Source organism: Rhea pennata, chromosome 13 (genome assembly GCF_028389875.1).
Source record: "Rhea pennata isolate bPtePen1 chromosome 13, bPtePen1.pri, whole genome shotgun sequence".
Taxonomy (NCBI): Eukaryota; Metazoa; Chordata; class Aves; order Rheiformes; family Rheidae; genus Rhea; species Rhea pennata.
This window is the reverse complement of record NC_084675.1, coordinates 14744572-14757923: the sequence shown is the minus strand read 5'-3', so window position 1 is coordinate 14757923 and position 13352 is coordinate 14744572.

Below are 13352 nucleotides of genomic sequence, written 5' to 3'. Positions count from 1 at the left end.
TATATGAGATAGTCTTTGTTGGAGTTATTTTACAAATTTTTATAATAACCTGATTCAATGGCCAAGAAAGATCAATGTATATTATTTTGCAATTTAATCCCATAGATATACATGTTATTGACCAACATCGAAGATTATAAATGCTTTCAAAATAAATGTGATTTTTTCAAAGTCTACATAAAACAGAAGTTAAGGCAAATACCAGACAGACTAGGTTTACATTTTCATGTCTAAAATATTCTATTATTCGTCCTCCCCTTTGACATATAAGGCATATATTTAAAAAATTAAGTCAATAGATTTTACCTCAACATGTTTATTAAAATATGTAGATAACAGTTAACATCTTTTCAGTGAAAAATTACTGTGATATATGCACTACTAGACTAAATACTTTAATCAAAAAAAAAGATTGTTCCAGCTAAGGATTAATTTCCCTAACTTAAGTCAAAGAAAATATATTTTGGCATTGCTTCTGACAGATTAAAATAAAACAAACATTAGGGATCAGCTTGCAGCTAACAATATGCAAAATTAAAGAATATAAAAATTTTAAACTTTTATGGGAGTGCTGATTAGCTTTTGTTCTGAAAGCTGCAAAGAACAGACGTTACTGTTAATCTTGTTATGCATCCACTTACTAAACAGAAACAAGGAGCCTTAAAAACCCTGCTACTCAAACAAGATAACAGACATTGAATGAATACTATGTATTAGTGGTCTACGCAAAAATGGCACTTTTTCACTGAACAGAAATAAAATAGTAAAAAGCTTAAATTATCTCTAAAGTCATGTATGACTGTATAAGCTGATTATAATAAAGTCTAAGGGCTATGCATTTTTCATTTGAAGGTTAAATTCTCAATTAATTTTTCAGCATGTTGCCATCTCTGCTAAGCATGGTTGCTAATTGCAGTGAAACAATAGCTTTCGCTGTTTGAATTCATGTGTTGAAGTCAAGACACCATCAGAGATCTAATAGGCTCAAGAGTACTGAAGCACAAATCAGAATTATTGCAAAAAAAAAAAAAAAAAAAAATCCAAACATCAATCTGAGTTTTCAGATTTTCTAAATTCTCTTATGGGAAAACAGCTTGTTATTCTTTGTTATTTTTATTCCACATTTTCAGACTGTTTCATGTAAGTGAAAGATTTCAATAATTGACATCTGAAGTGCTCTACAGGAATGTGCATCGAGAATAAACAAAACATAAGCGGAAATATTTTGAAGTTTAAAGCCTGAATGAGCTTTCTATAAAAATAATATGCTTTAAAATACCATTTACTGTATAACTAGAATGAACTAGCATCCTACTGATGAAGAATATTTCAGAATATTTTGCTTAGTTAACAATCATTTCTTGGAATATTGAAGATCAAAGCTCTTAATGACTAAACAAAAACAGTAATATCAGACTGAATTATATGCAAAATCTGCCTTGGAAATCTGTGCATTAGTGCCTCAGAAGAATGCTGACACTTTAGGTACATATTGCATCTTTCATAAAGTGTTTAGCAATTTTTCTCGCTCTTCTCCTACCCCACCAAAAATACAGAAAATTATTTGAATTTGGTAATAAAATTAAGAATCTACGTAAGTTCCACTTATGTTAATAGAAGAAGAACTGAGCTCATGTTCAGTTGAAGGTTGACACTGAGAAAGTTTTACACATATACATCTATAAATTACAAATACACACACACTGTCTAAACTTAAAACTGTCCCATAACCATATTTTTAAAAATTATGCCAACAGGCCACAGGAAGAGTTCCTTTTTTTCCATTCTCCTTAAACTTAAAAAGGTCTAAGTCTACGCTGGGTAATACTCTGTCATGAACAGCAATAGTTTTCAAGTATGATATTTTATGTTCTTCCTTCATAGAAATGCTGTGTTCATATCATTTGAAAGGGGAGAGAGTTTCAAGCTGCAAGACACTGAAATAGCAGACTTCATTGGGTGAAACATCACTCCAATTCACTTATAGTTTTATTTTTGGTCATATTTTTAGGAGCCCCTCCCCTGCCCCCCTTTTTATTCCTGGAATGCTGCAACCAGGGTCACTACAGCTCCAGTCTTTTCAGAAGAAAATATACCAAAGCACAGTCCTAATTCATTTCTACTGTACTCTACTGTGAAGCTTGTGGTACCTACAGAATCCACAAAACTATGATTTAATGTTTTCTTGACACTCATGTCAGAATGACTTGAAAAACTCATGGCTACATCATTCATAACTAACACAGCTACCAACTCACACGAAAAAACGCTCTGAACTTCTCTACCCCATTGTGCACTGGAGCCGACCAGTTCAGCTTTTTTTTTTTTTTTTTTTTTTTTTTTTTTTTTTTTTTTTTGACAAGCAAGTAAAATGTCATTACTATTCTATTCTCATTAGTGTCATCATTCATGATGGTAAAGACTGGGTGAATGGGCATATCTTGTCTGAGCTGCTACATTTTTATGGCAATTTGTGATATTACATGCATCTGAAGAATTGTTATTTATAAAAATCCCACATACCTTTAAAAATCTAGGTTCTCTCCTAGAGATTATCGCTCTCCTTTTCACCTACATTTTGTCTAGGGACAGAAGAAGCTCTTGAACATGAAAACATTAGTATATCATATATTTCTCCTAGTATTTTTGTTCAACTATTCTAAAAGCATTCTCTCCTTTATAACAATGCTGACATGCAAGAATCTTTGGAATAGCTATGGATTCTAAGAAGAAAGATTACGTTCTGAAAAACCACCAATTCTCATGGAAGCCTGCTGCTTGAGATTTCAGCCCAGAAGAAAGAAAAGCTTCTAAACTAAGCTAAATATTTTACAAAAGCAATAAATAGCATTTTATGCTAGCACGTGTGGTAGCATAAGTGAATTCTTTCATGGACTACAGTTAGATGTATATGTGTGTGTGTATGTGTGTGCATATAACATAAAAGCTTCAGGCATAAGGTATCATAGCAACAACCACATCACAGAGGAGCAAGCTTCCTCTTAGTCTTAAGATCCCTGATGATCTTTCTGGAGAATCCAAGTCCCATACGCAGAATGATGCTCACTGATTTGGGGGGAGGGAAGGGAAGAGAACAACAACAAAAAAAACCCGAGCCCACAAACTCCTACTTTCAGAGTATAATGGCATTTTCCGAGTACAGTTTATTAAATGGACTATTTGTCCTATTTTAAGTAAAGTTATGGATGAATATATTACTCAGCCTGAACAACCGTATGACTGCAAAATACAAAGTGCACCACGTTTTTATACACCTAACTTTACAATACTTAAACTTACACCAAATCACCAGAGTATGAGAGATCAATTGTTATTTATGTCACAGAGATATTGTGTGAGTGAACAAAATAAAATTAGGTACAGAATGAAGCAAATGATTTATGGCTGCTCAAAATGGAAATCTCTGCCTGAGCGAGGATGCACCTACAGTTCTCTCCAGTTCCAGCCCTCAGAGATCCCCGAAGGAGATGTCTGCCCAGCTGTGAACCCAGTCAGACACCTAAATCTCTTCACAGATTAATCTCAACTTCTACACTTCAGACACCAATGGACACAAAGAATTTACAACAAAAAAAAAGGAACAACTGAAGTGTGTACTGTGCTGTTAATTACAGTAGACTCCCTTTATTTCAGCTATGTCTTCCTTACAACTCTACCTCTGTAAGTCCAACTACGTAATTCCTTGCATTTAGACTATGTGGGTCAAATTCTACTGCTAACTCCCCAGTGTAAATGAGGAAAGCCATTCAGCCGTTGAAGAAGCCGACATGCTCATTATCCCCTTATACTCGGTTCACTCACAAACACCGTGATGGGAGGAAAAATCACAAATAAAGAACATAGAAGAATTTAGAGTGGAAAAAAATCTAGGAGGTGAAAAAAATGCTGAGAAGACTGCAAGGCAGTAACTGGGGGCAGAAAAAAAATAGTATCATATGAGATAGATTTTTATATCCAAAGCTGGACTATTACTTTGGATTTTACACTACTTAAAGATAGAGCTTCCTTTTAGGACATACCTGGCTCACCATAGAGCTATGGAAAGGGTCCTCTATATCAGACCATTAACACTATGACCCTTAAAGCATTTCTTTGTTTAAAACTATGAAGACCGACCTTAGCTCAAGTACAGTCGCAATCAATGAAGAAAACATTAATCACTTGAGAAGCAGTGTTTTTGAGACTCATGAATTTGAAATGATTCACAATATGAAAAATGTAATTATCATAAGGGCTTTGTTTTGTTAACATTTAGTCACTCAATCCATTGTCTTTGCTTATGTGTTCTTTTGGGGGGAAAAAGCATTTAACTGTTGTTTCGCTGCTCAGTGCATGTTCTCTCCATTCCTGGTCGTGCCTCGCTTGGTGTCACACCACAGGCTGCCTCAGGCAAACCTTACATAAACTGACACCAAAAAAATTGCAGTCTTAACAACATCATGACAGCGATCTTGTTTTAACTGTTATCTTTCAAGCCAGCACCTCAGTTCAATCCTGCACTCAAATAAGTCTGAAGTTCTCTGTGGCATGACAGTATGATTACCTGCCCATCAGAGGCCTTCTAACACATTCATTCAATTTTGAAATAGATAATGATTTACTTGGTGACTATCTATTGACCTATTAGCTTTGAAATACCTGTTTATCTAATAGGCCTGATCCTGCAAGGAACTTAAGTTGGTGTTTGGAGTAACAACTCAGTGAATCTGTTCACTAGCATAATTTGGGACGAAATACATAAAACCCAGAAGATTTCAGCAAGTATTCCTCACTGGGAAAGGGGGCTTGGACTAGATGGGTGGGTGGAGGAAGACAGGTGTAATGACTTCCTAATTACCTCACTGTCTATCAGAGATATCAGTCAAATGTCTTAGAGAATCTACTTGGATAAAAGGTAAGTTATCAGACCTGACACACATACACATTCAAAAAAGAGTTTCATAACTGATCACATTTTTACCCTTTTCACTTATAGTAAATTATAGAGTAAGTTTTATGCAAAATGAGAAATCAATTCTTCTCAATTGCTTTATGTTCTGGTTGGCAAAGTGGGCCAAGAAATGTGGGGTGTTTTTTTTTGTTTTGTTTTGTTTTTTGTTTTGTTTTGTCCCCCCCCCCCCTTACAGCAGAAACATCAGGTTCTAGTCATAAAGGAGAACTTTAATCTTCTATCATGACAGCGATTTTGCCTGCAATAAAAAATTACTAATTGACTTGCTTTATTTATGGAAGATAAGATCATATGCATTTCCTGCCAGAGTCTCACTTTCATTTTAAACAGCAACAATGTTCTGGGTTCTTTTCTAAATGGCAGGAGATAGCCGAGACCTAAGAGTCTTTTTTATCACAAGGGATTTTGAGGGCCAGAACCCATTCCCACTGCATTCAATAGCAGTTCTGCTGCGAAGCAAGGAACAAATACTTTGCTCCAAGTATGCATAGACAAATCCTACAACACAGGCACACCTGAACAGCTCTTTCTAAACAGCCCCATGAATTTCTCTGACACCTGTGTGAACAATAAGCTCTGCTTGTATTAAAGGATTATGTTCCACATCCTAGCAAAGAAAAACAACCCTATCAGAAGAAATACATAGATTGCATGTGTAGATTGAGTAAATGATGTCCGCAGCTGGACATGCTAAAGCATTCTTTATAGCACAGCAGTAATGAATTAAACAATACAATTTTAGCTACAGGTAGCTAAATGCAGGCGTCTCTCATGAGAGACCTTAAATTTCAAAGGATGCTAATCCATCAGAGAGCTGTAATAATAGTCTATTAAAAAGAATGCAGCCTCAAAATAACAAATTTTAGCCTTCATGAATCACATAAGGAAAGGAATGGGGAGTAGTGTGGTACCACTCCAGCTGCCCACTTCAGCTTGCCCTTTTGCACTCAGTTTGAATACATCATTAAGGACACAGCCAAAATTCCATGGCTTTGTACATTTTGGTTCTCACAGCCATGAAGACAACAACTAGTTTCAATGGTTTTTGATTCTACATTTCAATGGAAATGTAAAACAATATGTATTCTTATTAGCTCTGTCCACAGCAAGTCCTTCAACCAGACAGTGCCTACATTTGTCCCTTGCTAAAAAATTATTCATGGAAAATTAAGTTGAATTTTGCAGTCCTATCTCATACTGATCTTATCTGTAGAACTTGCCTAATAATTCAAATTCCAGTGTACTGCTCTGAAACTTGTATCTCTAAGCATGATTTAATAGTATAGAAATTTGATAGCAAATTCCAAATATAGAGCACTTTGTTCTACTGTGGCAATTTTAAACCGATGTTTTCATATTCCATTAATTTCAATAGACTCAGACTTTATTTCTCCAGAAGAGATGGCAAATTCATGTACACACACACGTATATATACGTGCACACATATAGTGAATATGTACTTTTACCTAATAGGCAGATACACAGATCTCACCAAGAGATTTTCACACTTTCATAATCAGTGTTTATAATCAAATTACAAAATAACGTTACAGTGCTACAAACCTGCATTTCCTAATTTCATATACACATCAAAGAGTCCAACATGCTAAAGAGCATCGCAGCTATCTAGAGACTAAATATGGTCAGAGAACTAAGTTTACATTTTGTTAATTATTTTCAATGACATTTAATGGAAATAATTTATCTGTTTGTCTATACATCTAGCAACATGTAATTTCAATTAGGTTAGTTAGGTATGTCCTACCAACCAGACAACCTCAATTACATATGCTTCGCAAATTTTCCTTCCTCTTGTTTGACAGTTCAGACAAAGCTTTTGTTTGGATCTTGTTCGTTGGTTGTGGGGAGAGTATGGATGCTATTTTTTTATTATTTTATTATTAACCACTGTTTTGAGAAAGCCTGGTGATGTCAATTTAGTGTACCAGTCATCAAATAAGAAATGCAATTGAGAAGAAGGAAAATGAAAAAGTTGTCATAAGGTGTAAATAGAAAAAATCCACAGGGGAAGAAATGATGCAAGGGGATCACCAATGAGAGAAAATTTGATCACGGTGTGCATCACTGTGTGAAGGATGCTGTTTCTTAGATAAGCTGCAAACAAAAGTTTAGCAAGACATTTTGTTTTACAAGTAGATTGAGGGCAGTGTGGAACTTTGAGCATAAATAATGTTTCAGCTCTGACTTAAAATATTTTTGCTTCATTTTTTCTATGCATAATAAATAGTACCTAGCATGTAGCTGTTTTGTCCTTTGGGTTTGATAATCAAAGTCTCATTTTTTAAGAACTGCTTAATGTACATGCACCAAAAACCAGGTCTGAAGAAAAGCAATGGGCTTCTTTTGTCTGCAAGCTTTTAACCTCAATTAAAAACCAGAAGTAAGTATCTCTCACTGCTTTCTATACAGTTGTGTGAAGCTCAGTATTACTTTGATATGCACTATTAATCTATACATACATAATAAGAAACACATACACAGAAAACAGTAATAATAGCTGTTGAGTAAACATGTATTCAGAAGGGTTTTTTTATTTTTTTTTCCAACTAATACCTAATATATTCAAGGATTTGCTATACATTTTATTCAAAACTACATTCAAGTAGAGATTTAGACAGAAAAGTATATTTTTCTTCTTTTTGATAATGACTAGACAACAGCAACTTACATATTTTAAAGTCACACTTTTATACTTGAAAACCTATGACAGAGCTGAGAGAATCACATGATTAAAGCAGCATAATAGTTTAAGTAATAATAGCCTATTCACTATTCTGAGTGAGTGCATAAAACTTAGGCTAAGACACAGGCACTGAATACAGAAGTAGCTCACTAAATAGAAGCTATGACTGAAGAAGACATTAGAGAATTAATGTATATTTCAAGAAACGTTCATAGAATTGGTTCCACAATATATTCATTTCTGTATTTCTGTACAACTCTGCAAACAGTTTTACTCAAATACATCTAAACTAAAGTTTTTTGACAGAAGATTTTAAAACAAAAAGGCATTTGTTTCTTTGGTCTTTTTTCTTTCTCTCCTAAAAATGTATTTACTCAACACATTCAACTGACCTCTAATTTTAATAAGCATTTACACAGGGGCAAATTAGTACAATCAGGAGTCTTCAGAAAGCTCTTGGAACAGATGGTAGCTTTGTGCCTACTTGAACATTGCTAACTACTGTTCTTGAGTCTAGTTGCCATTTTCATGCTAACCAGGTAAATCTATGTAACACTCATATTAATTATATTTGTTAATGACAAACTAACAGGCCAGCATTCTGGGTGTTTTTTCCTGCAGTTTTTGTTAATCTCTAACTTGAATAGCCTCCACTGAAGACTATGTTTATCTAAGAAGCCAACAACAGTAAGCAATACTTTACCTTAGAAAGTCCTGAATTTTTTCTAGATATTACTGAGAAGATAGTTTAGTTTTAATGACCTAATCTTGAAGTGCAACAACATCATAGCTGCAATGAATGCACTGTAATTTGAAGAAGAAAGAGGAGTTAGGGGGCTGTGCGCATGCCTGAAAATACAAATTAAAGAATGTTTTGGATGGTTCAGATATTCAACAATGTAGAACTCAAAATTATGAGGAAATATAACTTTAAAAACTTCCCTTTGGTGAAGAGGGTTTTATTTTGGAGACAGGCAATCCTCTACAGGTATCAGTCCTCTACAAGTATTTCTGTCATTCTGTATGCATCTTAACAGAAAACGATATTAGTGGATAATCCTTTGTGTGGGATCTATTCCAAATTTACAGTATCAAATAACTCACGTTGGTGTAAAAGTGTAGTCTTGAGGATTATCTTAAGAGATTTGCCCAAAATTTACTTTCCTAGAGAAAGTTGGCACAACAGACTGATAATCAGATATAAGCTAGCCATATTATTAACATCTCTCACCTTGACTTTTTTCGTGCTCCTAGATGTCTTGCATTAAATGGTCTACAAAGTAGGACTGGTAACCTTTATACATGGTCTTGTGCACAGGACATAAAAGTGATTAAAAGACTGGAGCATCTCCATATGAGGACATGCTGAGATAACTGTTTGACCTGGAAAGGAGAGTCATGGGGGAATCTTACCAATGTTTGTAAATACCTGATGGGAAGGTCTAAAGAAAACTGACCCAGAATCTTCTTGGTGGTGCCCAGTGAGAGGATGAGTGGCAATGGGCACAAACTGAAACAAGTTCCACTTGAGCATTAGGAAACATTTCTTTACTGTGGGGGTGCCTGAGCATTTGAGCAGGTTGCCCAGAGAAGTTGTGCAGTCTTGATCTGTGGAGACATTCAAACCCCAACTGGACACGTTCCTTGATACCCTGTTCTAGCTGGCCCTGCTTGAGCAGGGCGATTGGACAAAATCATCTCCAGAGGTCCCTTCCTTCTCCAGAGGACCCCAACTACACTCTGAATCTGCTTTTAATTACACTGATGATCTGTTACTGCCTTATCTGATACCATTGTGATGTTGCTGAGCTTTCTCAAGCATTGTGTATCACAGTATACACTGGAGTTCCAACACATTTGTTAAAATGACGCAGTAAATTCATGGATTTTTCCACTGTTTTGTTGAAAACAGTATTCTGATATGCAGGTGCTTTTCTTTTTCCTTGTTTCAGTGCATCGAAATCTCACTATGCAAATGCAGCAACTATGAACATGTTAAAAGAAGTGACAGTGTCTCTCCAGCAAGCGAACAAAGAGTACAGAATCAAAACAATGAGATTTCTATTTACCTGACAATGCCAAAGCAGTGTGATAGTTTGAAGTTATAATAAACCCTTTAATTTTAATTAATAAGCAAGTAATTATTACTTGCTATTTTCCTCTATTACTTCTATTACTAATGAATTATAAATATATACAACAATACTGACAACAAAGTATGAAAACAACATCTGCTTAGAATATTACTCTCTTCTGAAAAGGCATCCAAAATTGAATCATATCTTTCTTCTGAAGTCTTCCTAACTTAGGCTATAAATGTTTGCATTTTAAGCATAATGGGTCTTTTATTTCTTAAACTGATATTGACTAGTTTAACAGAATCTGAAATCTGCTAAGCTTCTCATCGAAAGAAGAGTTAGATCCTATAAAGCTTGTATCCACTAATGTGCATGCAGATGAACAGAAAGAGAAATACACAAACACAAGCATGCAAATACTTATCCTCAACTGAAAATTCCTACAACTATTTTAATATCTTCTGGCGTTACAAATTCTGTACGAGATTCTCTGTTTTTCTTAATTCTTTCTGCTACTTCTATTCAGGCTTTCCTAGCTTCTTCACTTCAAAGTATTCCTATAGGCCCAGTAAAAGATACTACTGCTACCATCCTTTTCCTAACTCCTGGTATCAAGAAAAGACTTGCTCATTTGACCTTGCAGATTTCCCTGCTGATCTCTGAAATAGCCATATGAAAATAAATTGAGTGACCTTTGTCAAGTGGGTTGAAATCTACATACGAAAAGAGCTTAAACAATATCTTTCCCAAATCCATGTCACTAAGCACTAATCCATTTGTTCTTTATCACAGAATGAAAATTATTGACATAACAAATACCAAAGCAGAGTTACTCTTTTAAATGCCTTGGGTTTTTTGATTCATTCAGTAGTCCTTTCAATGAGAAATCCTTTAGCAGAACTCTTCATATGATAGGAGTTTTAATTATTCTAATTATGGATTTTATTTCAATTGAATGTCAGCCAAGGTGGGTTTGAGTTTTAGTTCTATGCATCGGTTATTAAAGGTTTAATTCTTATGTCAGTAAGGTTCAGAACTTCCTCATTATTCCTGCTCTAAATTTTTGAGAAATGTTAGGTGTTTGTAACAATGTCAAATAAATGCATCCTCACAAATAAATAAATAAAAAACACACACACACACACATAAACAGTAATTTTCAATGCCATTATTATGCAGAAACACAACAACACTCATCAACACTTCTTTAAGAGCTCACTGAAATAATAAAGCGGCTACAGTTATTTCCATTACAAGGTTTATATATAATATCTGTTCGGTACATTAAGAAGGAACACAACTGTGTAATAATTGAAATGTCAATACATCTTCCTTGTGAAAGTTTCTACTTCTAAAAGCAGAAATCTATCTTACTGTAGGAAGAAAATACAATTTTCATCTTCTTCTGCCTAAGCAGTATACTTCGATTTGTACTGCAGACCAAAATACTCCTTACCATTCCTGCTTAATTGTCCCACCCCCTATTAAATAAAACCATATGCAAGAAATGAAATACATTTCACTAAATTATTTGTGCAAGTACAGTCTTTAAAAAACAACTTACATCCCTCATGTCTTCTTTTTGTTAACTTTTTCCTTTTTGAATGAACTGCAACCTAAAAAGGGGGGAAACAAAGCAAAATATAACTTAGAAAACTGTCAAAGTTTGATAAAATAAAGTTGCTCCAACAGCCTAAGAGATCATTAAGTATCCAGTTCATCACTTCTACTGCTATAAAAGTGGCTCTTTTTTATGATGAAACGCTTACTTTTGAAGGAGTTTAGTCAAATAGTCTGATTATTGTGAACAATTTAAAAGTTGACATTCTGGACAAAATTAAGTTTTTCCAATATTAGTTTAACTATTTTGTTGATACATCTTATCATTGTAATACTTGTAGATACTCCTTTAGCACTGCTGGGATAAAATATAAAATATAACTGTTTACGTAACTTAAACAGTAAGTGTTTTCTGTCAAAGACCTAAAACTTCAGTTCAGACTACAAAGCAGAATACTGTGTTGAAGTCTGCCACTGCAAATCTGAGACACTAGGAAAGAAAAACATGTAAACGCATGAAACAAGCCCATAAAAGAGGCTTGCATTGCAATCCCAGGCCTTCAGTAGGCTCCAGTATCCTTCTGCATCCAGATTGCTCATGGAGATTTTAACTGCAAAATACCTTCTTGCTCCTCAGGACTCCTACTTTCCCCAAAGGACACAAGGCACTGGGTAATACAGTTCATTGCTAATGAGTTCATGGGTTCCCATTATTTCCACCTTTTTTTTTTTTTCCCCAAGCAGCAAAGCCTCTCAGATTCTAGTTAGTCAGAGAACATGTCGAAGGAAAAGCAGTTGGATTTTTTTCCTGTGAAAAACAGATCTGAATTGTACTCTGCTTTGCTCTCAGATAAGTAGGCAGCTAAGGGCATTTTATTCACTGAAAGCTTTTTTTTCTTCTTCTTCTTTTTGTTGCAAAATGAAATACTTTATATTTCTGCAATCACGAATCTGAGATCCATGCATTGTAAAGGAGAGGAATACACAAGAAGGGGAAAGAAATATAATTGGGTCATTGTTTAATAGAGTGCTCCATCATGGCATGAAGTCTCTTAGGTGGTTTTGCACACCCAGAATTTGCCTCATAGTTTTAAGCAGCAGAGTGTACGTTGCAGATGTCTATTTCCTTCGTCAAAAGTTTAGGACAGCATTTAGAAATGAGAATCTACAACAGTATAATATGAAGATCACACAGGTATATGTATTTTTTGCTTTCTCACTTACAGGCCCACTCTGAACATCACGGCAGAAGAATTTATCATAACCCAACATACTGCTGCAAGTCCACTCTTTGGTTCCACTAAATCAGCTGTATGCCAAATACTTGAAAACTTACTTTAAAGCAAGTTGCAACTTTTCTTTGTACAGAATTTTCAAGTTAATGTAAATTTGTCGTTGTTATCACAGCAACTGGTCAGAAATAAATCCTTCCCTGCTAGAAGATAGATTTTTATGGACAATTCCCTGATTGCTCTTCTCTAATTTGGGGGCTGTGTATGTGAAAGGTTTGAAAAACTGTATGCTGAAAGGCACTCTTTCTGGGAATACGATTTGCCGTGCTTCTCTGCTGAGTGACTCTATAGGCAGGTGAGCGTCCCTAGTCCAACTCCCCAGGACAAGAAGTAACGCGTGTGCCTGGACGTGCTGTTTTATGACAGGCATACCAAGAAAGTAAAGTCTAAGCAGGAATTCTGAGGAGAGAGGGACATCAGACAGGGAGGCTATACTTCACAGGGGCACTATAGTGGCAAAGATAAATTTAGAAGTTAAGATTTTGGCAGAAGTTTGGTGATTCAATGACAGACTGAAATCATTACAGATTCACAGAATGATGGGACCTCTGGCAATGATCTGGTTCAACGGCCCTGCTCAAGCAGGGTCAGCTAGAGCAAGGACTAGGTCCAGTCGGGATTTCAATATCTCTAAGGATGGAGACAACTTCTGTGGGTAACCTGCTCCAATGCTCAGGCACCCTCACATAAAGAAGTATTCCCTAATGCTTAAGTGTAACTTCTTGTGTTTCAATTTGTGCCCATT